Here is a 24303-nt window from a genome sequence, read left to right on the forward strand (position 1 = left end):
TCTGTTTTGCACACCTTTATGCTTTTCTTTCATATTAGAACCATTATTATAACCTTGACCTCTTAACTCACCGATATCAACTTCAAGTGTTTGTAGAGTATTTATTAATTCCTCAAATAGTCCTTGCCCTGAAGTATTGTCTACCTTAAGAAATCCCTAAAAAACTATTCTACCTTAACTGGACTTGTTGAGACATTTACACATCGTATGATTAGAGACATCTGTTCTTCATGACTTATATCAGGTGTACAGTTAAGTATCACTAAAAAATATTTTGCTTCTTTAACTATTTCAATTATTGCACTTTTGATTTCACCTGCCAACATGAGTATGAATTCATTTTGAATTTTGTGACTTAGATAATGATAGTGAATTTGCTTTTCTTGAATACGTCGAACGTGTTCTTTCATAATTGGATCAAATTCAGCGATCATTTCAATCAAACCTATAAAATTTCCATTATCTTTTTCATATAATTTTTCATTACTTCCACGAAATGCCAAATTATTCTTACTAAGAAAGCTAACAATTGAAACTATTATCACAAAAACTTCTTTCCAGTGTTTTATATCTTTGTTGATTTGATTGTGTAAAACTTTATCAATTGTTAAATTCTTTTGTAATCGTCTTTCTAATTCAATCTATTTTCTCATGTTATCCATATGCTCATCACTTGTTTCATGGATTTTCAATTTGGAACTAAGATTTTTCCAATCACTTGTCCCTTCATTAGCTAATTGAATATTGTTTTGTTCTTGTTTAAATAATTTACAGCAAAGATAAAATATTTTATCCAATGAAATGGAGTAGATCAACCATTTTCTATCACTCTTCTCACCATTTGATAAATGATAGTGTAATATGTAAAAGAGAAATGCCTATTTTTTGAATTTTTAGGAAAATCAACCACATTACCTCTTATAGAACCTTTTTCTACCAACAAGTCTATAAAATTTTGATCAATATTTTTCAATTTTTTGGATCAATTATGGCCAAAGGGTAAGTTGAGCATTCTGTATCTAAATCTTTATATTCTTGCTTATTTCTATTTTCAACATCTCCTAATACATGTTGTTCCTGTATGTTGTTTTGAACATCTTTATCTATCAAATTATCACACTCTTCATTTATTATTGTATTACTAATATTCTTAGTAACAAACTTATCCAACGCTCCTGCTTGAGATAGAATAAACTCTTGAGATTTTTTTTTTTGTTTTTTTCATTTTTAGACAAATATTTTTTAGTGGACATAATAAATCAATTTAAATGCAAAAATTAATATAATATCAAATTCCAATGCAACTGAGCAATTTAAATATGAAAATCAATATAATATCAAATTCAAATGTAATTGAATGAGGAACAATAGAACCTGATTAGATTTGATATTCGAATTGAAATCTACAAAACAAATTAATAGAAAAACACAAGAGAAAGAGTTCAAGAAATAATATGTAAATATTCAGTGCATCAATATATATATAAAATAAGATTATTTTCACTCCTACAAAGTAAATAAAGCACGGGTGCTTGGTAGCTATTGTGTACTACTGACAGAAGAAGAAGAAGAGAGATGAGACTTGAGAGGGACCACAGAAGTCACATAATAAGAAGAAGACGAGAGGAAAGCACGTAGACAAAAGCACTAGGTTTGGAGCCTAGAGGAAAAATGGGGTTTTGTTGCAATGCTTGCTTTTTTACTTTTATTATAGGATATTATATATATATATATACATAAACAAGCAGCCTACTCCCAGACGGCCAACTCCCAGTTCAATTTTAAATTTCTTTCTTGTTCTCTTGTAGCACACTGCCTTCTGCACAGTTTACTGCAATGCATTAATTGTCACATTCTCACGCCAAAATAATCTTTTGTTAATTTTTTTTATTAATTGAATTTGAGCTTACTTGTTAAATTTGAAAAGGCCCCTAACCATTGGATTTCAAAAGGAGGGCCCTAAGCGGCTGCTTATGCCCAGGGCTGGTATTGCTTCCATTTTACTTCCACCCTCTGATACACAAAAAGATCTAAATGGTGTCGTTTCGAAAATATTTCCTATCTCAAAATGTCAAGAAATGCCAAAAAAAAAGAAAAGTTTTGGGTCATTTTCATAATTTTGAAAACATTTCGAGCCTATTTTGCAATATTAAAAACGTATTTTTAATTTGAAAATGTGTTTTTATTCTGCAACAGCATTAGAGACAAAAACAATTCTTTCCTTGTTATATCGATGACCATTTAGAGATAGAAACAATTTGTGTTTATGTTTGATTGAATGGATAATGAAATTTATGTTTATGTTTGATTAAAAAAAAATATTTTTATATTAAAAATTATATTTACAAAAAACAAAACTCATATTTTTTTATTTACGCTTTTCGTTTCCTATTTTTAAAAAAAATATCGTTTCTCTATTTCCATTTCGTATTGTACCCAGTTCTCGTTTCTATTTATGTACAACTTAGCTTCCACTACTCTTTAAAATTATTTGAATGTAGCATAGAATCATCTAGAAAATCCTCTAGAAAACCTACCAAAGACTCATCTGCTCAAAAAGTTCTCCTCCATTAAGAGAATCCTCCTAGCCAGGAGACTTACTCACAGAAGACTCTCTCGATACACTCGGGAGAGCTAGAAAAAGGAAAACATGAACAACCTAGACATGATGTCAGAGAAAACTCTTAACGCTAGGGATAACCGTTGTTTTTCCGTAAGTGTTTGGGAAACTAATGATGTGAGAAAAATGATTGAGTAAGTTTTGGACCAGGAGAAAATACTACTTGCCCAAGAAGAAGAACAATGAAAAGGATTCCTTTTGCAAAAGGAAGCATGGAGGAACCCTACCTCCAAAGTTTAAGATGTCTTAGTTACCTACCTACTTAGGAAAGGAAAATCTCCATGGACATATTTAGAATTACGAAATAGCCATGCTTTTACATGGATGAAAATTTGTAATCATGTGTCAAGCTTTTCCTTTAACTCTGATTGACTATGCTCGCACATGGTTCGATAGTCTGGTAGTACATTTTATATCTTCCTTCAATCAGTTACGAAGAGAATTTATCAAGACTTTTATCATCAATAGTCTTAGAAAGAAGGACATTACTAACTTAGTATACGACAAAGCAACAAGGAGACCTTGGGACAACATGTTGATTGATTGAAGGAAAAAAAAAATATAATGATACACTTTCTACGAGAAAATTTCATCATTTCATTAAATTAAAAAAGAAAAAAAATTTGAAGTTCTATCAACTACAAAATACGATAATCTCTTACCGATAATGGATTTTCAATTAAAATATAATGTCTAAAAGATTAAAAGAAATCAAATAATCTACTACAATAAACAAAGAAACAGTAAAAATTAGAAAGAGAAAATTAGGAACAATGGGATTTTTTTTAGAATTGTAATTGAAAGATTTATAATTAAAAATAAATTTACAGTCTTAAAGTTTGAGATATTTAAGAAAAAACGATAAAAATTGATAAGAGAAAATGAGAAAAACAAAACGTTATAAATTAATTGTTGGATTGGGTGTATATGGAAATTTGGACTGAAAAACAGATTTTATTTTAGACTCAAATTTTTCTTAATAAAATATTTATTATTAAAAAAATAAAAATATATAAATTACAAAATTTTGGGACCTTAATAAATGCGGAGCCTTAGACAGCCACCTAGATGGCTTCATGGTTGAGCTAACTTTGGAAAAACATAGTTGAAAAATGAAAGAACACATGCGTTTTAGAAGTTGGGAATTTCTTCAGAGATGACAGCTTCTCTTTCCGGATGATTTTTTTTCCCGAAACAAGGCGTGTTACTGCAATTGTTCTTGAAGGCACTTTCTTCACGGGTGCAGCATCATTTCTAGAACAATGGTAGCTTGTTCTCGGACTCTCCTGCTTTCCAGAACAATGGCAGATTCTTCCCAAACTCTCATTCTTTTTAGAACAATAGCGGCTTCTTTCCAGACTCTCTTGTTGTGGTAATTCAAAGAAAATGAGAGAATATTTGAGAAAAGACAAAATAAGAATAGAATATTAGTTAGGTAAGATGTTTCTAGAAAACTATCTTTAGAATAGTAATTTCCCTACTTAGGTGCAAATGGTTGATAGAAATTCTACCCCCAGGGATATAATGGCTAACTTTAAGAAATCAAAATTACACTTTTTGATTTCTTCTACAATCAAGAACTCAACCCAACAATGAGAGAATAAAGAACAAATAGAGAGATAAATAATAACAAATGAATGAAGAGGACTAGATGGCTTGAAATATTTCTTTCCACCCCAAATGTTCACACACTAGTTATAAGCATTAAATGGGCGCAATCAATAGACACCAAAATCTTAAAAATTACAACTTATCTGAAATATTATGTCTATTAGAAATAGACTATGTATTGGAGAAATCGTATCCCTTCAATTTAAAAACATATCCACTGAATTAAAAGACATATTGATTCATTTTCTAGTTGGTGAAATTCCAATGTTTGGATTAAAAGTCGACTTGCAGAAAGAAGAAGTCGACTTTCGCATGCCTTTAGCCAACCCAACATAAAACCACTTCTGCAGCATTTACAATAGTGGATTTCCACTCCTTGAAATTCAACTTTCACTATAAATATTTTAAAAAATATAAAAATAACAAAAATATTATTATTAAATAATACTAATATATTCACTTATATGTAACACTCTCCTTCTTCCGAGAATAATATATTGTTCCTTCTTCCCGGAATGGGTGCTGGTCTTCTTCCCGGAATAATGGTTTCTTCTTCCCGAAATGGGTGTTGGTCTTCTCTCCAGAATGGTCTTCTTCCCGGAAAAGCCCTTCTCCCCGAAATGGTGTTCTCCCCCAAATAGTTCCTCTTCCCAGAATGGATCTCCATCCCGGAACGCTGCCAGACGCCCGGCCACTCTCCTTCTCGGCATTCATCTTCTTCCGGGGGCGTTCCTTCTTCCCGGAACATGGCGTGGTCCCCCCCTCACTCTCGTTCTCCCCGGTTGCTTCTTTCTTCCCGGCTACCTCAAGCCACCAGCCACTTCATGCATGCCATGCCCTTTTGCAATCCACGTATGCTGCCACATGCTTCCCACTAATTCCCCCAATCTCTCCCTAAGCCACGCATGCTTGCCACATGTTTGTCACTCTTCCACAAATGCCTTGTGGGCCCCTCTAGCCCCATGGCTGCCACTAACTCTCCCAAGCTCTCTTCCTTTCAATTAGGCAACACGTGCATGCTCCATGCATTGTACGATATCTTGTAATCTTTAATTATATCTCATAGCCCATGCACATCATTGATTAAATATATATTGTGTATATAATTAATTAATTGTTAGAGGGAGAGGAATTAATTCGTAACTTATGTAACCAAGCTGTAATCTCTACTGTAGATATTATATTAATTTCAGAATAATAGACAACTCTTGGAAATATTCTGTCACCCGAAAATTTTACCTTAGTAGGCCACTTAAAGGCTAAGAACCTACTCTTACAACTCGCGGTAAGTCCCACATTCTCCCAGAGAATTCTCTAGGTCACTAAGTTCTATGAGAGGGGGTGGGTGAATTTTGATAAATTTGAAATGCTATGGCACACATTTAAGAGGGAGGATGAATTGGGTAATTTAAAATTTAGTTTGACACTTGAAATCATATTGATGAAAAATAAAAATTCAATACAAGTGAGGATTAATGAAATATTTGGAACAATAAATGAAACAAAAAGTATCAGTGAAAAATTAACACAAAGATTTATAGTGATTCGGTTTAAATCAAGTCTAATCCACTATCTTAGTTCATTACTGAGGATTTTGTAAACCAATCTACTATAATCTCCTACTTGAACTCAAGTAGACCCTTTAGTCTAAGATTAGAAAATACAACATCATACTTACACAAGTAGGCCATCTACCTACACAAATTAGGAAATATATGAAATGTTTAATAGAGAGGCTCTAAGAGTCTACACTCTTTGTTACAATGTCTCTCAAAATAAGATACAAATGCTTGAAACTAATTTTACAATATGATACACAAAGTCTTTTTGAGAGAAAAATAAAGCTCAAGCACAATTGAGAAGATGAATAAATTTTTTGCAAACTCACTTCACTTCATTCCCATCCATTTTCATCTTCAAGATCATCATTGACTTGTATTTATAGGCATCCTACAAGTTTCAACCAAAAACTAATCGTTTAAAGCCGTTAGAGAATGAAAAACTAGTTATTGGAAGTTGCCAGAGACACAAACTATCGACAGAAAACAAGGTTTAGTTGATAGTTTCCAAGTAAAATTAAAGACTTAGTCTACAGATTCATAAAAACTGTCGACAAATGCTTACCAAACTGTCGACAGTTTCAAGGCATTTTAAAATCATGCTTTCTATCTATCGACATAATCCTAGATGATTGTCGACAATGTCATGCATTTTTTCAATGCTTGTCGACAGATGATCTTGAATGCACTAAAAATTATTTCTTTTGATTTGAAATGATTATTTCTTGGAAATTCATTTTGATAGATATGAACTAAAAGATTAATTTCTAAAACCAATAGATTCAATGAATCACATATGCTTTGATTTTAATCTTGATATTCATAAACTAAGAAATTGATTAAAACCATTTCAAAGACATAAACAACAATCTATAAAGAGCATGCATGGACTTTTATCTTTGAAAAAGTTTTACTTCATTTATCCAATAGCTCATAATCAATTTGTAAAAATCATTTAGGAGATTCTTTATAATACATGTTTGAGCAAATCTCTATACATGAAATTCATTTGGTTTTCATTTTTACAAAGGTACTTGAAATTGATTTTTGTTTGAAAACCTGAAAACCATATATTTGACCTTAAGATATAAATCATTTGTTTTTCATCATCAAAACCAACACAAGAGTAAAATATCAAATTTCTCTTAAGCCCATATGAATTTGATCAAGGACCGCACTTCTCATGCCCAAAGCATACATGTTCGTCCTTGACATTTGATAAAAAACATTATTAATGACACATCTCTTGTTGGAAAAGATATCTCTTTTATATTAATTAGTTGCATTATTTATTTATTGTGCATCTGATGGAACCTTTAAGAGTTTCCACGGATAACCATTTTCCTTCACATACTGACTTAAGTGTCAGAGGGCATACACGGGTGATGAATTCCCTTTGTGCCTTTTAACTTGTTCTTGTGAGTGCAATTATGCCCCAGGACACATAGGAAATTAGTCCCAGATAGATTAATCCTCTACCAAAAATGCACTCGAGAGCTTATTTGAGACTTTAACCATACAATTAGAGACTGGAGCCATTTGCTGCACATTTCCATGAGTAGATACTTGCTAGTTGTTCGCCTCGCTCTGCCGTGGTTATAGCGTTCCCACACCACAAATCTCAATTGTTGTATTTTGGTAACAACAACAAGAAGTTTTGACTTCATTACCATTAGGATCGTCCTGAGTTTTGGTTAGAGAATACTCAGGATCTTTCAAGATGCTTTGGGGAGATAGAGAGATCCTCTTAGTAAATCGGATTGTTCGATCGATATTAAAGAGTTGACATGTCCTGATTGTTACATGGTTGTAAACATAAAAGGACACACCTTAAGTAGGTAATGTGCTAGAGTAGTGAATTTGTAATACCTAGGAAATTCTTGAGGTTATAAATGAGATTTTTCGAAAGGTATAAGTGGAATTTTTGAAAAAGTGAGGCTAAGGGTACACTATTTCAGTCTTAAGTGACCGAATCAACCGCAGGGAGTTCCCCAAACCCTAAATGTTTAAGGAAAAGGTATGTCATTGACGAGTGTCTTGAGACAGGATTTATGACACTGAAAGGGATCGGAACAGAGATAATTTCTCGGTATGACTAATTTTAGACTAGAAAATCGAATGATCATAAGAGATGTAATACTCGAGATTTTTAGATTCAGATACTTGAGAAAATAGGATATTTCAAGGAATTGTAGAAGTTTGGAGACAAACGTTCAATTTCTAAGCTAGGGACAAAATCGTAAATATTAAAGTTAAGGTAAAAGTGTAATTTACCTAAAATCTTGGGGTATCAGCGTAATAAATCCTTTCTCCATGGGCATAAGTGCAATTAAAAAATGGCCCAAGGACCAAATTGAAAAGGGTCTAAGTGAAATTACCCAAAAAGTTTAGGCTAAAGTGTAATTGTTGAAACCTTTTTCCTAGGGGCATATTCAGGAAAAACTTCATAATGAATTTAAAGATAAGATGAAGGCTCAGATGGCGTTAGAGATAAGATGAAGACTAATAATGAAGTTAGAAATAAAATGAAAGCTCATGATGACGTTAGAGACAAGATAAAGGCTCATGATAACTTTGGAGATAAGATAAAGGCTCGTGATAACTTTAGAGATAAGATAAGATTTGATTTGGATAAGATTTGGTAAGATTAGAAATGATTATAGAAAATCTTAAAAGATATAGAATGATTGTAGAAGATCTTAGAAGATTTGGAATGATTGGAAAAGATCTTAGAAGATTTGGAATGATTATAGAAAATCTTAGAAGATTTAGAATGATTGCAGAATATCTTATAAGATTTGGAAGGATTGGAGAAGATTTTGAAAGATTTGAAATGATTAAGGAATATTGTATTATAATGTGACTTACTCGGTGGCCAAGTTTTCAAAGCCTATAAATAGGGTGTTCATGGCTAAAGGTTTTCTTATTCAAAGTTGTGATAAATTCATGCTAGACGAGAGTGCTTCGGGTTTAGTGGATAGAGGGCTTTTAAAGCATATGCGAGGCATCACATGCGTAGAGCACTTGGGCAACGCATGAGGGAGTGTAAGGAAGCGATTTGGTTAAAAGACTTGAGAAGTTACACAAAAATCGAGGTTGGGCACAAGATTTGAGGTGTTTTGGGTTTTGTTCAAGGTGAGTGTGTAATACCCAAGGAATTTGGATTATTTAAGAATAAGTATTTTATTAGAAAAATGAAATTTCGAGGAAGATTGGTATCTAAATGGCTCAAAAAATTGATCGAATCTACTGTAGGGATTGCCCTGAAGCCTAGATGCTTAAGGGAAATGATGTGGCATTGTCAAGTATCTCGAGGCATGATTTATGGCTCCGAAAGAAACTGGATTGGGAACGATTTTCGATATAGCTAAAATGCATCTGTGATTTGGGTTGAAATGTCGAATTGTCGTAGGAGACTTCGGGAAGTCAACGGAAGCTTGAGGGGGCTTCAGGTTTTTTGTAAGGAACAACCTTTCAGTGGTTTCAAGAAGAAACAAAAGGGTTTGAGGTAAAAACGAAGATTCGGGTCTAAGTGTAATTTCTCGAATTTGCCCAAGGGAGGTTCAAATGTCATTTTTTTTGGAATCTTCAAGGATGAAATGATGATCCTAGAGCTTAAGGGTCTCATTGGAAATGATGGAAAGTTTAGGGGCTTCAAGAAAGGGGCCAAAGTGAAATTGGAAAGTTGCATAGGGGCGTGACTGCACTCCCACCCTGCAATTAAAACACAAAACAAAACACAATAAAAATTTTATATTTTTTTCTTTATTTAGGTGAGAGATTTATACTTGTCAGTATACGAGTGCAGTTGTAGTCCAAATTTAAATTTATATTTTCTGAATGAGTTCAGGTCGTCCACTAAGAGATTTATTTATGGCAAAATAAAAAGAATGTCACACACAAGCACATACGCATTTGGACAAATTGGCAACAAGATTTTTTTATGATTTTTTAAACAATAGATACTAGGAAATAAATTAAGGGAGTAATTGAAATAAATACTTAAAGTGAGAATATAAAATTGGATAGTACTTGAGTTAAGACAATTTCAGTGCCAACCCGTTGATTCCCAAATTTTAACAGATAAGGTTAGTAACATTAATTTAATTTCAGATATGAGGGTTTGTTATTAAATGCAATTAGAGATTATGATAGTTCTAGTTTAAGCAATCCCCATACATGATATGTGAGATTCTAATTTAAGCAACTACCATAAATCCAATTACAATTAATATACAAGACAACTAAATTAATCATCCGGGTTTGGGTATGATAGCGTTTCCAGTTCTAATAACTCTCATGCGTGACATGAAAGCTCTAAGTTAGACTTACACTCCAATCCAAACCTAGTGATTTCTCAATAATTAAGATATACTCATACTGAAATTTAAATTAATGTTACTCATTTAAAGCGCAGCTTTCTTTGGGAATCATTAGCGTTGGACACTGTCCTTGCCTTAACCCAAGATTAGATTTAGCTACTCATTTCCATTTAAAAGTTAATTGACATGAATTTAAACGACGTAATTTAAATAACAGAATTTAAATGACAAGAATTAAAATAGCAGAAACTAACCGGCTATTTAGGCGGTGGATAATTAAATGACAAGAATTAAAATTGCAGAAATTTAAAGGCATAAACTAACCGGCCATTTAGGCGGTGAATAATTAAATGACAAGAATTAAAATTGCAGAAATTTAAAAGCATAAACTAACCGGCCATTTAGGCGGTGAATAATTAAATGACAAGAATTAAAATTGCAGAAATTTAAAGACACAAATTAACCAGCCATTTAGGCGGTGAATAATAAAGTAATAATAAATGACATAAGAATTTAAAAGAAGAAAGGAAGGAAGTAAGATCACAAGAGAGAATACTAAAGAAAAGGGGAAAGAACAAGAACAATTCTCAAAGAGAGAATTATAAGGAAACAACTAAACTTTGATTCAAGAATAATAATCACACTTACAAATGCAATCAAGTGAGCTATTTATAGGCCACAAGATGCAATATAAACCACACAATTTTAATTATTCAATTAGACATAATTATATCTAATGGGCACTCACACACTTAAAGTTAAATGAATTTTAGCTATAATACACACCTAATATTAAATGGATTTTAGCTAAAATACATACCTAATAAAGCACTCATAAAGTTAAATGGATTTTAGCTATAATATCCACCTAATAGTTAAATGGATTTTAGTTAAAAAACACACCTAATAAAGCTCTCACATAAAAAATAAAAATAGATTTCTATAAATTGGTTTTTTAATCTTCATTAGGATTAAAAATAATCTTTGGGTCTTCTCCAAATAATATCTTCCATGGGTTGCTCAAATTGGGCCTTAATTCTTCATGGGCTTGAATTCTTCATGGGTTTGAATTCTTCATGAACTTTAATTTTTCATGGGCTTAATTTCTTCATGGGTTTGAATTCTTCATGGACTTTAAGTCTTCATGGGCTTGAATTCTTCATGCCTAAAAAAAAAAATAATTTAATGTTATTAATAAATTATATATTATATATATGTATTACACATGGCACATATATATATATTAGATTATATTATATATATATATTACATGCATGCATATAATGATGTATATGTATTATATATAATTTTATATATTATTATTATTATTATTAAATTTTACTTTAAAATTTTATTTCATTCATTTTTCAATTTAAACTTGCATATAACCATAAAATATATATTAATATATAATTTAAACCATTTTTAAGATCAAAAGAAGGGTATAATTATAACAAAATTTTTACAAAATTAACCACTAATCATACCCCCCAACTTAAACATTCTTAGTCCCTTAGCAATCAGATTATACACCTGCCAAACTTTATTCACAATAACTGTATGAATGTAAAAATTTCAAATTTGAAACCAAAATGCATAAAATCGAATAAGTAATTTAGCATTCTAAATCAAATTTTCGGTTAAAGGTCATACAATCTCAAGAATGGAAATTAGGATAACCAACACACAGACTTACTCCCTCGAAGTTTTGACTTCAAATCTCACTATGGATTTTCTCTCCAATAAAAAGGATTCCTTAGGTGTACACACAAGGGGGTGCACCATTATAAGAGTAAATGCAGAACAAGTTCAAAACTCGGTGCCATCCCAAATACAAGGAACGTATTTTCATGAAAGAACAAGGAAATTGACATAGCTTCATGATTGGAATAATGCTCTAGATGAGTAACTTTTGAATTTAAACATGATTCCCTACTCCAAAATCGAATTTTGAGATCACATGATTTATAGCATCAAAAGGGACCAGACTGGGTTGTAATGGGGCTATAAGGTTAATACGGGTTGTCAAAGAAAATGTAGAGTGTGCAAAGGGTGTGTCGGGATTTTTTTTTTTTTTTTATCATTTATTTTGAAACAGTTATGCTGAATAGCTAAGAGAATTTGCCCCCTTTTTTTCACTTTTTTTTTTCTTCTTTTTTTTTTCTCTCTTTTTTTCTTTTCTCTTTAAATATGAAAATAGATAAACAGACTAATTCCCAAAATCACACCAGGTTGGATAAAATTCATATGGTTATGGGTTAAACGAGGGTAACGAAAGAAATTATACTACAAATGGCTCAAATGGGATAGCAAGTGAGGTTAATGTAAAGAAAGAAAAAAAAGTTAGTAGGCCCAAAATGAAAGAAATTGATCCCTCTATCATGCTTCTACAAAACGATGTTACTCAGTCATCTAATTCAGAGTTTGAAACCAGTCAAACTTATCCGCTATCATACTAGACATTCAAAGCAAATTGATGTTTTGAAGCCATTGAAACGATAAGATAAACAATAAAGCATATTTAGAGTAACTGTTATTTCACTTAGAATTAACGGTTATTAGGCTCAAACACTCACTTGGGTAATAGTCTCCACTTCTGTTGAGGGATCATACAGTGTACTAATCAGCTAATTACTGTTACCTTTGACTTTATGACCGATAACCAATTTTTTAAATTTTGAATCCTCGATGAATGCAAATTACTTATTCTAATGCATATACGTTTTCAAATAAGAAATCAATGCATTCATGTTTCGTATTGCAAACTTAACCAGCTATCAGTGTATAACTTCAAAACTTTAGGAATAACGTTATTTAAAACACATTTTTTTTTTTTAATAAGAGCAGATAAAGATAATCAATTCACACAAGACTACAAACTAGCAATAGCAAACTCACAGTTAAATATGAACCAGATAATTCATAACTAAACCTTACACCCCCCAACTTGAATTGCAGTAATAAATTAGGATTGTTAGGAATACCTGTAACTTCACAAGTCCATTTTGCTGTGAACTACTAAAACTTAAACAACAAATGAGCACACCATATATATATTTATATTTTCATACGAAAATAAAAATTGATGCAAGTCATAAGATAAAAAAAATGCGTCTCAAGAGTACAAAAGTACTCCTTACTCAGCCATCTTATCAAAGACTTTGCCCAACAACATTCTACAGTTTTTTTTTTTTTTTAAGAACACAACCAAGAAAAATCCTGCAAGTTGTACAATAACTAGATGCGTCTCAAGAGTACAAAAAGTACTCCTTACTCAGCCATCTTAATAAAGAGCATTTCTCACAGTGATAAATCTAAATTAATCGGACCCCTTTGGCGCTTGTTACTAATTGCCTTAGACCAGTCTATCCGAGGCTCATGAGGATCGTACTGTGGAACATTAGCGTGTAATTTCTCTAGCAGCTTATTAATGGTGGATGCAGAAATGAGAATCTTTCTTGCTGAACGAGAAATGAACTGTTGGTCCACAGCCTGATTAAGAAAAGAGAGTAACCCATCGAAAAAATGGTTAACATTTAAAAGTCCAATGGGTTTGGTATGGAGATTACTCTTGGCCCAGGAGATTATACAAAAGATTTCTTCAAGTGTTCCAAAACCTCCTGGTAAAGCAATGAAGGCATCTGACTGATAAATCTTACAAGCCATGCGCTCAGACATAGAAGTCGTTTCTATAAGTTGACCACGTATAATCCCAGAAATATGTGGTTCAGCTAAAGGGATTGACATTACACCTACCACAGATGAATTTCCAAGATGTACAGCTTGTGAAACATAACCATTCAATCCACGACTTCCCCCTCCATATACCAAATTAATTTTTTTTTCTCCTAATTTTTTACCAAGTTCGCTCGCTGCAAGTGCGTAACAAATATCGCTCCCAAGTTGAGAGCCACAAAGTACACATATGGTATTGATTCAACGAACTAACTGGCCTTCCATGTTTGTTCCTTTTGTATGTTCTGAAAAGAAGTTTGGCGATCAAAAGTAGCTATACAACAATTCAACAAGAAATAAATACAAACAAAAATCATGCGTATGTATAAGTAGTTGTGATTGTGGCTCACATCTTCCTCTGGTTTTACGTCCAGAAACGGCTTAAACACTTTCTTAGAAGCGAGGATAAGCTTCCCATCCAATTTTCTTATAGATTGGCAAACAGGGTCGTTTTTAGTCAGATTCCCAAGACTATAGCGTTGGTGGTCACTTCTGAATTGGGTCCATAAAGCAAGAAGTTCTCTTTGCACTATTCCACATGGATGCGTCTCAAGAGTCAATCGGATATCATCCAGAGACTCCTTACTCAGTCCATCCTTTATGAAACTAATTTTATCTTCTCGATTTATGGACGTAAACCCCACAGATTTGCATTGTGTGTTACAGGTCCATCGAGCACATTTGTAACAACCATTCACTCTTTTCGCTCTTCTTTTCTTCGCAAAACTACTCTTCCCTAAGCCTGGAAAATGCTTAAAACTAGTGAAGTTTCACCAGCTAATCGAACTTTTGCTTCGATCAGTCAACGAATATTTTCAGGGATGTTATTACAGGCTAAGTCTTTCACACCTAGCAGCATAAATGTTTTTCAAATCATTCTGCGGGAGAGATGGATAGTACTTGTGAATTTTTGAGAGATAAAGATCCATTTTTTTTAAAAAAAAAAAAAAAAAAACTATACTGAGAAGAAAGTAAAGAACTATAAACTTTACAAAAAGGATGAGAGTACCTGATCGGAGAAAACACAAAGGAGAGAAGACTGAGCTCAAGAAGAGTGGCTTGCCTTATACAGATATGGAGTCTCTTATAGAGCAATGACCATCACTATTCTACACTCGGCTTGAGGCATGCCATAATTACAGGGTCAAGCTTGGCGTCTCTTTTTCAACGCTTGGTGCCTCATTTTTCAACATTTGGCAGTGTGCCTTATCCTTTATAGGACAGTGTGATTGCACTGCCCAAGAAAAGATGGCTACCACCAGCGTCAATTCTGTCTCTCTCAATTCAATTTTTTTTTTATTTTTTTATTATTTATTATTTTTTTAATTTTTTTTATTCTTATTCTTATTATTATTATTAATTAATTTTTTTTGATTTTTTTTTAATAAATGTTTTGTTTTAGGAGCCCAATAAAATCATACATACCACACAAGACAATATTATCGAGTCTAACAAAATTATTTGCACAATGGATCAATTTCAAATACCAATAAATCAAGTACACCTTACCCCCCAACTTAAAGTGCGCATTGTCCTCAATCGACAATAAAAGGATAAAATATAGGCATACCTGGTGGTCTTCAATGCATGAACTCGTATGAAAAATTTTTTATTTAGATTGCACACAGAGAAACACTATTTGAATCAAAGTTAATTAAGTAATGCAGAAAATGAACAACTTATATATATATTATTTTATTTTATTTTATTTGTTTATTATTTTTTTTCAGATCTATAAACATCCATTTAACCTAAATGGAAAGGTGGTCTTTTAACGTCAGATTCCTAGACGACATGAAACTTCTTTTATTCATTAGATGATGGTGGATCATCCAAATCCACAACTCCTTCATTCTCCTCAACACTACCCTGGTATGATTTCAACCTATGACCATTGACTGTTAGAAGCTGTCCTGACTCCAGATTTTCTATCTCAAATGCCCCATATCCTGAGATAGACTTGATTACAAAAGGGTCGACCCATCGAGACTTCAATTTTCTTGGGAATAGATGCAATCGAGAATCGTACAAGAGTACCCGTTGCCCTACCTGAAAGCTTTTTCGAATGATGTGCCAATCATGTAACTCTTTCATGCGAACCTTGGCCAATCGTGCATTTTCAAATGCTTCATTCCGAATTTCCTCAAGTTCATTCAATTAGAGCTTCCTAGATAAGCCTGCTTCAGTTAGACTCTTGTTGATCTTATGAATTGCCTAATATGCTTTATGCTCAATTTTCACTGACAGATGACAAGATTTATCGTATACTAGCCTATAGGGAGACATTCCCAAAATTGTTTTGTAAGCTGTCCTGTATGCCCAAAGAGCGTCTACTAGTCTTAAGGACCAATCCTTACGATTAGCAGCAACAGTCTTTTCCAATATGCGCTTAATCTCCCTATTGGCTAGCTCGGCTTGACCATTGGTTTGGGGATGGTATGGTGTTGCAACCTTATGCAGTACACCATATTTCTTCATTAATCCTGTCACAACTTTATTACAAAAATGGGAACCCCCATCACTGATGATTGCTCGTGGCATCCCAAATCGACTGAATATGTTTTCTTTCAAAAATTTCACGACAGTCCTATGGTCATTTGTTCTGGCCGGGATTGCTTCTACCCATTTGGACACATAGTCAACAGCAAGTAAGATGTATTCATGACCAAATGAATTGACAAATGGGCCCATAAAATCCATACCCCAACAGTCAAAAACTTCTAACACTTGGATCGGATGTAATGGCATCATGTTTTTCCTTGACAGACTTCCTAACCTTTGACATCGATCACAATTTGAACAGAACTTGTACACATCCTTGAACAGTGTCGGCCAATAAAATCCACTCTGAAAATTTTTTGCAACTGTTTTCTTGACAGAAAAATGGCCTTCACATGCAAGAGTATGACAGAAATTGATGACACTTTGTTGCTCATGATCGGGTATGCATCTACGGATGATTTGGTCAGGACAATACTTGAAGAGGTAGGGCTCATCCCAAAGTTCTGACTTTTCTGAAGAATTTATGCCTATCTTGCTTACTCCAATGGTCTGGGATCAGACCAGTTGCCAGGTAGTTCGCAATGTCGGCATACCAAGGGACAGCAGATGATGCACGAATAACATTCACTTCAAACAGTTGTTCATCAGGGAAATTGTCATGAATTGGTTCATCAAATTGTGTGAGATCTTAACTTGGAATCCTTGACAAATGGTCAGCCACCACATTTTCTACTCCCTTCTTGTCTCTGATTTCAATGTTGAACTCTTGTAGGAGTAAGATCCATCGGAGGAGACGGGGTTTTGCATCTTGCTTTGTGAACAAATACTTCAGAGCAGCGTGATCAGTAAAAATGATCACTAGTGACCCTACGAGGTAAGATCGAAACTTGTCCAGGGCAAAGACAACTGCTAGTAACTCTTTCTCTGTAGTGGTGTAATTCTTTTGTGCCTCATTAAGAGTTTTTCTAGTATAATATATCACATGAGGTTTCTTATCCTTCCTCTGCCCTAACACAGCTCCTACCGCGTAATCACTAGCATCGCACATAAGTTCAAACGGGAGGGACCAATCAGGGGATTGAGTGATAGGTGCTGAAATGAGTGCATCTTTCAATTTATCAAAAGCATTTTGACCGGCAGGACTCCATTCAAACGGAACATCTTGAGACAACAAATGGCACAAGGGTCTTGTTATGGTGCTAAAGGAAGCAATGAATCTCCTATAAAACCCTGCATGTCCCAAAAAACTTCTGATGTCTTTCACATTCCTAGGGATGGGGAGTTTTTGAATTGTTTCAATTTTTGACCTGTCTACCTCCATCCCCCTAGATGAAACGATGTGCCTCAAGACTATGCCCTGTTTCACCATGAAGTGACATTTTCCCCAATTGAGTATCAGATTTGTTTCCTCACATCTTGCTAAAACCTTTTTCAGATTCTCCAAACAGGCCTCAAAGTTACTTCCATAAACAGAAAAGTCATCCATAAATACTTCAACAATCTGCTCAACCATTTCACTGAAAATGCTCATCATACACCTTTGAAAGGTGGCTGGAGCATTGCATAACCCAAATGGCATGCGCCTATATGCAAATGTCCCAAATGGACATGTGAAAGTTGTCTTCTCTTGATATTCTAGTGCAATTTCTATCTGATTGTACCCTGAGTACCCATCTAAGAAACAATAGTAGGCTTGGCCTGCTATTCTCTCCAGAACTTGATCCAAGAAAGGTAAAGGGAAATGATCTTTCCTTGTCACAAAATTGAGCTTTCTATAATCAATGCATATACGTCATCCTGTCTGGATGCGCGTGGGAATCAGTTCATTGTTCTCATTTTTTACAACAGTGACTCCAGACTTTTTGGGTACTACCTGTGTTGGACTTACCCACTTAGAATCAGAGATTGGGTAAATTATTCCAGCATCCAATAGCTTAAGCACTTCTTTTCTGACAACTTCTTTCATGTTGGGATTTAATCTCCTTTGCATTTGCCTAACTGGTTTTGCTCTTTCTTCCAAGAATATCTTATGAGTACAGATCAAAGGGCTAATACCTTGCAAATCTGAAATGGTCCATCCTAATGACTTCCTGTGTGCTTTTAGAACTTCTATCAGTTGTTGCTCTTGCTGAGGTGTCAAACTTGAAGAGATCATCACTGGGAATGCTTCCCCTTCTCCTAGAAAGACATACTTCAAATCACTGGGCAATGGCTTTCTCTCAAGCGTGGACTGATGGCTATCAGGAGCCATGAGCTTACTGTCCAAGTTCCTTAATGGCTCTAAACCAGGCATCCATGTAGGCTTCTCACTTTCTTTGCTTATGACTTCCACTTCTTTTATTTCTTCAAGATCTTGATTTCCTTCTTTGGGTCTTCTCATGAACTCTTCAAAACAGTCATTGGTCAGTGTTTGGATCAAGTCTACCTCCTCCACTTCACTCTCAGTGTCCTGATGTTTGGCTACCCTGAAGATATTCATTTCTACAGTCATGTTCCCAAAAGATAGCTTTAACACACCATTCCTACAGTTGATGATGGCATTTGATATGGCAAGGAATGGTCGACCTAAGATGACTGGCACAGGAGGTTGAGGCCCCTGATGCGGCTGGGTGTCCAAAACGATGAAGTCCACTGGAAAGTAGAACTTATCGATTTGTACTAAAACATCCTCCACAATTCCTCGTGGAACTTTGACTGATTGATCAGCCAGCTGAAGGGTCACTCTAGTGGGTTTAAGCTCATCTAATCCCAACTATTGATACACACTGTATGGCAACAAATTGACACTAGCTCCTAAATCCAAAAGTGTCCGATCAACCTTTTGACTTCCTATGATGCATGTAATGGTTGGACAGCCCGGGTCTTTGTATTTGGGAGGAGTTTTCAATTGGAGAATGGCGCTGACTTGTTCAGTCAAGAATGCCTTTTCATGCACATTTGTTTTTCTTTTGACAGTGCACAGATCTTTCAAAAATTTTGCATATGAAGGTGTTTGTTTGATTGCATCCAACAGCGGGATGTTGATTCTCACTTGCTTAAACGCTTCATATATATCTGCATTTTGTTGCTTTTTTTTCAAATGATTCAACCTTTGTGGAAAGGTGATTTGGGCCTGTATTGAATTTCTTTCTCATCTTTTTTTTGTTTTTCATTTTTCTCATTTTTTTCATTTTTCTCCACGGTGGATTCATGATCTTTTGGTTCTTTTTCTTCATCAACATGTTGGTTTATCCTAGGATCAGTTAGTTTCTCAATTATTCTTCCACTTCTTAGGGCAGTCACTGCTTGCACTTGTTCATGAGTGTTAGTTTCACTATTTGAAGCTTCTACCTGGTTGGTTTGCCTAATTGGGTTAAGATTAGTTTGGGATGGAAACCTTCTGGGTTCTCTCACACTCAATGTTTGTGTTATCTTGGTCAACTGGCTCCTAATGTCTTCTATGGCTCTGTTTGTTTGGTCTTGATTTTTGACAAGCTGAGCAACCTGATTGTTGATACCTGTTTGACTTTGGATGAATTGGTGCAAGGTATCTTCCAAAGATCTCCTATGAGGAGGTTGGTAAGTATTGGATGAAGAACCTTGATTTTGTTGGAAGGTGTGTTGTTGTGTAGGGAAGGGAGGTTGAGAATGATTTCCAGAATCATTTCTCCAAGAAAAATTGGGGTGATTTCTATTATTGGGATGGTATGAATTGTAGTTCTGATTATTCCCATAATAGGCTCCACTCTAATTTTGATTTTGTCTCCCCTCAAAGTTGTGTGAATGATTGTTATTAGTCTGCCCATACAATACCTCCTTGAAAGCAGGTAGGGTAGGACATTCTTCAATTAAATGATCTGTTGCATCACACACAACACACTTTACTTCCACTTGATTAACAGATTGCACCTTTTTGGGTTGCATGTTTTCAACTTTCTTTGTTAAAGCAGTTAGTCTTGCATTTAAATCGTCACTCTCACTCAGTTGGTATCTCCCTCTAGGTTGTGGATTTTCTCTTAAATCAAGAGCAGATGTTGGACCAACTTCCCAGTTCCTTGTATTCTCAGCCAATGTGTCAAAGAAGTGGAAAGCTTCTTCTGGAGTCTTCTCATAGAATTCTCCATTGCACATTGTAGAAACTAGCATTTTCAATTGGAGAGTGAGTGAATCATGAAAGAAACTGACCACTCTCCATTGCTCAAAAGTATGGTGTGGACAAGTGTGAAGAAGGTCTTTAAACCTTTCCCACGCTTGAGCAAAATTCTCATTTGATTTACAGGCAAAGTTCATGATTTGTCTTTGAAGAGTAGCAGTTCTGTTGGCAGGGAAATATTTTTTTAAGAAAGTTGTTTGCATTTCTCTCCAAGTTCCTATAGATCTAGGTGGGACAGTGCTTAACCATATTTTTACCTTATCTTTCAATGAGAATGGAAAGAGTTTTAATCTTATGACATCCTCATTTGCTGTATGGTCCATGCAAGTGCTACATACTTCCTCAAATTCTTTCATATGAGTATATGGATTTTCAGATTCCATGCCATGAAAAGTTGGCAACAATTGGATTGTGCCAGGTTTGAAGTTAAACCTATGATGGTTGATGGGAAGAATAATGCATGAGGGGGTTGTCTGCCTAGGAGGATGAAGATACTCCCTAAGGGGTCTGATCATACCCTGATCAATGGGATCAGGGTCACCGTGGTCACTACCATATGCAGACATGTTGTGTGTAAGTGGCATGTTCTCATTGTGTTGAGACATGAGTGATTGATATTCTATAGTTTTACCTGACCTAAGTATCATACACTATGCACAAATAAAGTAAAAAGAAACAGAGTTACCGAATTTATCAGGAGATGCCTCTTCTTATATATTTTTTTCTTTATGTTTTTGCCTCAATCTCCCCGGCAACGGCGCCAAAATTTGACTGCACTCCCACCCTGCAATTAAAACACAATAAAAATTTTATATTTTTTTCTTTATTTAGGTGAGAGGTTTATACTCGTCAGTGTACGAGTGCAGTTGTAGTCCAAATTTAAATTTATATTTTCTGAATGAGTCCAGGTCGTCCACTGAGAGATTTATTTATGGCAAAATAAAAAGAATGTCACACACAAGCACACACGCATTTGGACAAATTGGCAACAAGATTTTTTTATGGTTTTTTAAACAACAGATACTAGGAAATAAATTAAGGGAGTAATTGAAATAAATACTTAAAGTGAGAATATAAAATTGGATAGTACTTGAGTTAAGACAATTTCAGTGCCAACCCGTTGATTCCCAAATTTTAACAGATAAGGTTAGTAACATTAATTTAATTTCAGATATGAGGGTTTGTTATTAAATGCAATTAGAGATTATGATAGTTCTAGTTTAAGCAATCCCCATACATGATATGTGAGATTCTAATTTAAGCAACTACCATAAATCCAATTACAATTAATATACAAGACAACTAAATTAATCATCCGGGTTTGGGTATGATAGAATTTCCAGTTCTAGTAACTCTCATGCGTGACATGAAAGCTCTAAGTTAGGCTTACGCTCCAATCCAAACCTAGTGATTTCTCAATAATTAAGATACACTCATACTGAAATTTAAATTAATGTTACTCATTTAAAGCGCAGCTTTCTTTGGGAATCATTGGCGTTGGACACTGTCCTTGCCTTAACCCAAGATTAGATTTAGCTACTCATTTCCATTTAAAAGTTAATTGACATGAATTTAAACGACGTAATTTAAATAACAGAATTTAAATGACAAGAATTAAAATAGCAGAAACTAACCGGTCATTTAGGCGGTAGATAATTAAATGACAAGAATTAAAATTGCAGAAATTTAAAGGCATAAACTAACCGGCCATTTAGGCGGTGAATAATTAAATGACAAGAATTAAAATTGTAGAAATTTAAAGGCATAAACTAACCGGCCATTTAGGCGGTGAATAATTAAATGACAAGAATTAAAATTACAAAAATTTAAAGGCACAAATTAACCGGCCATTTAGGCGGTGAATAATAAAGTAATAATAAATGACATAAGAATTTAAAAGAAAAAATGAAGGAAGTAACATCACAAGAGAGAATACTAAAGAAAAGGGGAAAGAACAAGGACAATTCTTAAAGAGAGAATTATAAGAAAACAACTAAATTTTGATTCAAGAATAATAATCACACTTACAAATGCAATCAAGTGAGCTATTTATAGGCCACAAGATGCAATACAAACCACACAATTTCAATTATTCAATTAGACATAATTATATCTAATGGGCACTCACACACTTAAAGTTAAATGGATTTTAGCTATAATACACACCTAATATTAAATGAATTTTAGCTAAAATACATACCTAATAAAGCACTCATAAAGTTAAATGGATTTTAGCTATAATATCCACCTAATAGTTAAATGGATTTTAGCTAAAAAACACACCTAATAAAGCTCTCACATAAAAAATAAAAATAGATTTCTATAAATTAGTTTTTTAATCTTCATTAGAATTAAAAATAATCCTTGGGCCTTCTCCAAATAATATCTTCCATGGGTTGCTCAAATTGGGCCTTAATTCTTCATGGGCTTGAATTCTTCATGGGTTTGAATTCTTCATGGACTTTAATCTTTCATGGGCTTGATTTCTTCATGGGTTTGATTTCTTCATGGATTTGAATTCTTCATGGACTTTAAGTCTTCATGGGCTTGAATTCTTCATGCCTAAAAAAAAAATAATTTAATGTTATTAATAAATTATATATTATATATATGTATTACACATGGCACATATATATATATATATTACATGCATGCATATAATGATGTATATGTATTATATATAATTTTATATATTATTATTATTATTATTATTATTATTATTAAATTTTACTTTAAAATTTCATTTCATTCATTTTTCAATTTAAACTTGCATATAACCATAAAAAATATATTAATATCTAATTTAAACCATTTTTAAGATCAAAAGAAGGGTATAATTATAACAAAATTTTTACAAAATTAACCACTAATCAGGGCGAAAGTGCAATTTTGCAAAGATGGAAGCTGCTATGGCCAACAGCCACTGCCGGTCGTCGACCATGGGTTTCCGACCATTGGGATCTCGAGGGCATGGTCGAGGGAGCTCAAGGATTCAAGTTGGATTGTCGGCGAGCACGAGGGTGGCCGGATTTCAAGGTTTTTGGCCACGATTTGGTCGACCATGTCAGACCTGTAATCGGCCATTCAAGGCGGTTGGTAACTGCTTTGGGGTCTTCCGAGGGGTGCTTGAGGCATTTGAGGCATTGGGTAAGGCAGTCATGGGTGTTTCGAGGGTTGATTTTGGCTATAAATAGTCGAGTTTCACTCGAAGGTTTTAGCAAGTTGGGGCTTCAAATTTCGCTCGTTTTCGAACGAACTGAGAGGTTTCAATAAGGGGCTTTTGTTACCTAAGGCTTGAGGATGAATTTTGGAAAGTTTGAGGCGTTTTTGTGTGCGTTTGGAGGGATTCGAAGTTCACCGGAGAAGGGAGGCGGTGGTCTCGGTCGAGGCTTTGGCCGGTCCATTTAAGGCTCTCCAGTGCTCATTTCAAGGCACAAGATATGCCATTCGGATAGACTGGAGGAGACGTTTCTCGAGGGTTAAAGATCCATCATCGCCGGTGTGCCATCACCGGAGAAGAAGGCTGGAGTGTGGGCTTGACTTGCGACATTCACGCGCAGGCATGTGATAGATCAAGTGGGGGCGTGTGGGATGCTGAAAAAATGTGAAAAATATAGAAAAATCGAGAAAAATAAGTTGAGGGTGCTATGCAAAAAGATTTGGTGTTTGGCTTTTCAGTTTCTCAATTTCAATAATGACTAACCTTATTGTGCGTGCAATCAAAGTTTCAAGGTAAGTTCTCGAATTTCCTTTTGAAGTTCTTAAAATAAATATGGTTCATAGGATTGTTATGCTTAAGGTTAAGTAATTTGTGCAATTTTT

General features: G+C 34.3%; 1 pseudogene; it reads right to left on the reverse strand.

Moving 5' to 3' along the window:
• Positions 1-4687: 4687 nt before the first annotated feature.
• On the reverse strand, positions 4688-18321 carry LOC127809322 (uncharacterized; annotated as a pseudogene).
• Positions 18322-24303: the final 5982 nt, after the last annotated feature.

Source organism: Diospyros lotus, chromosome 9, assembly GCF_014633365.1.
Source record: "Diospyros lotus cultivar Yz01 chromosome 9, ASM1463336v1, whole genome shotgun sequence".
Lineage (NCBI taxonomy): Eukaryota > Viridiplantae > Streptophyta > Magnoliopsida > Ericales > Ebenaceae > Diospyros > Diospyros lotus.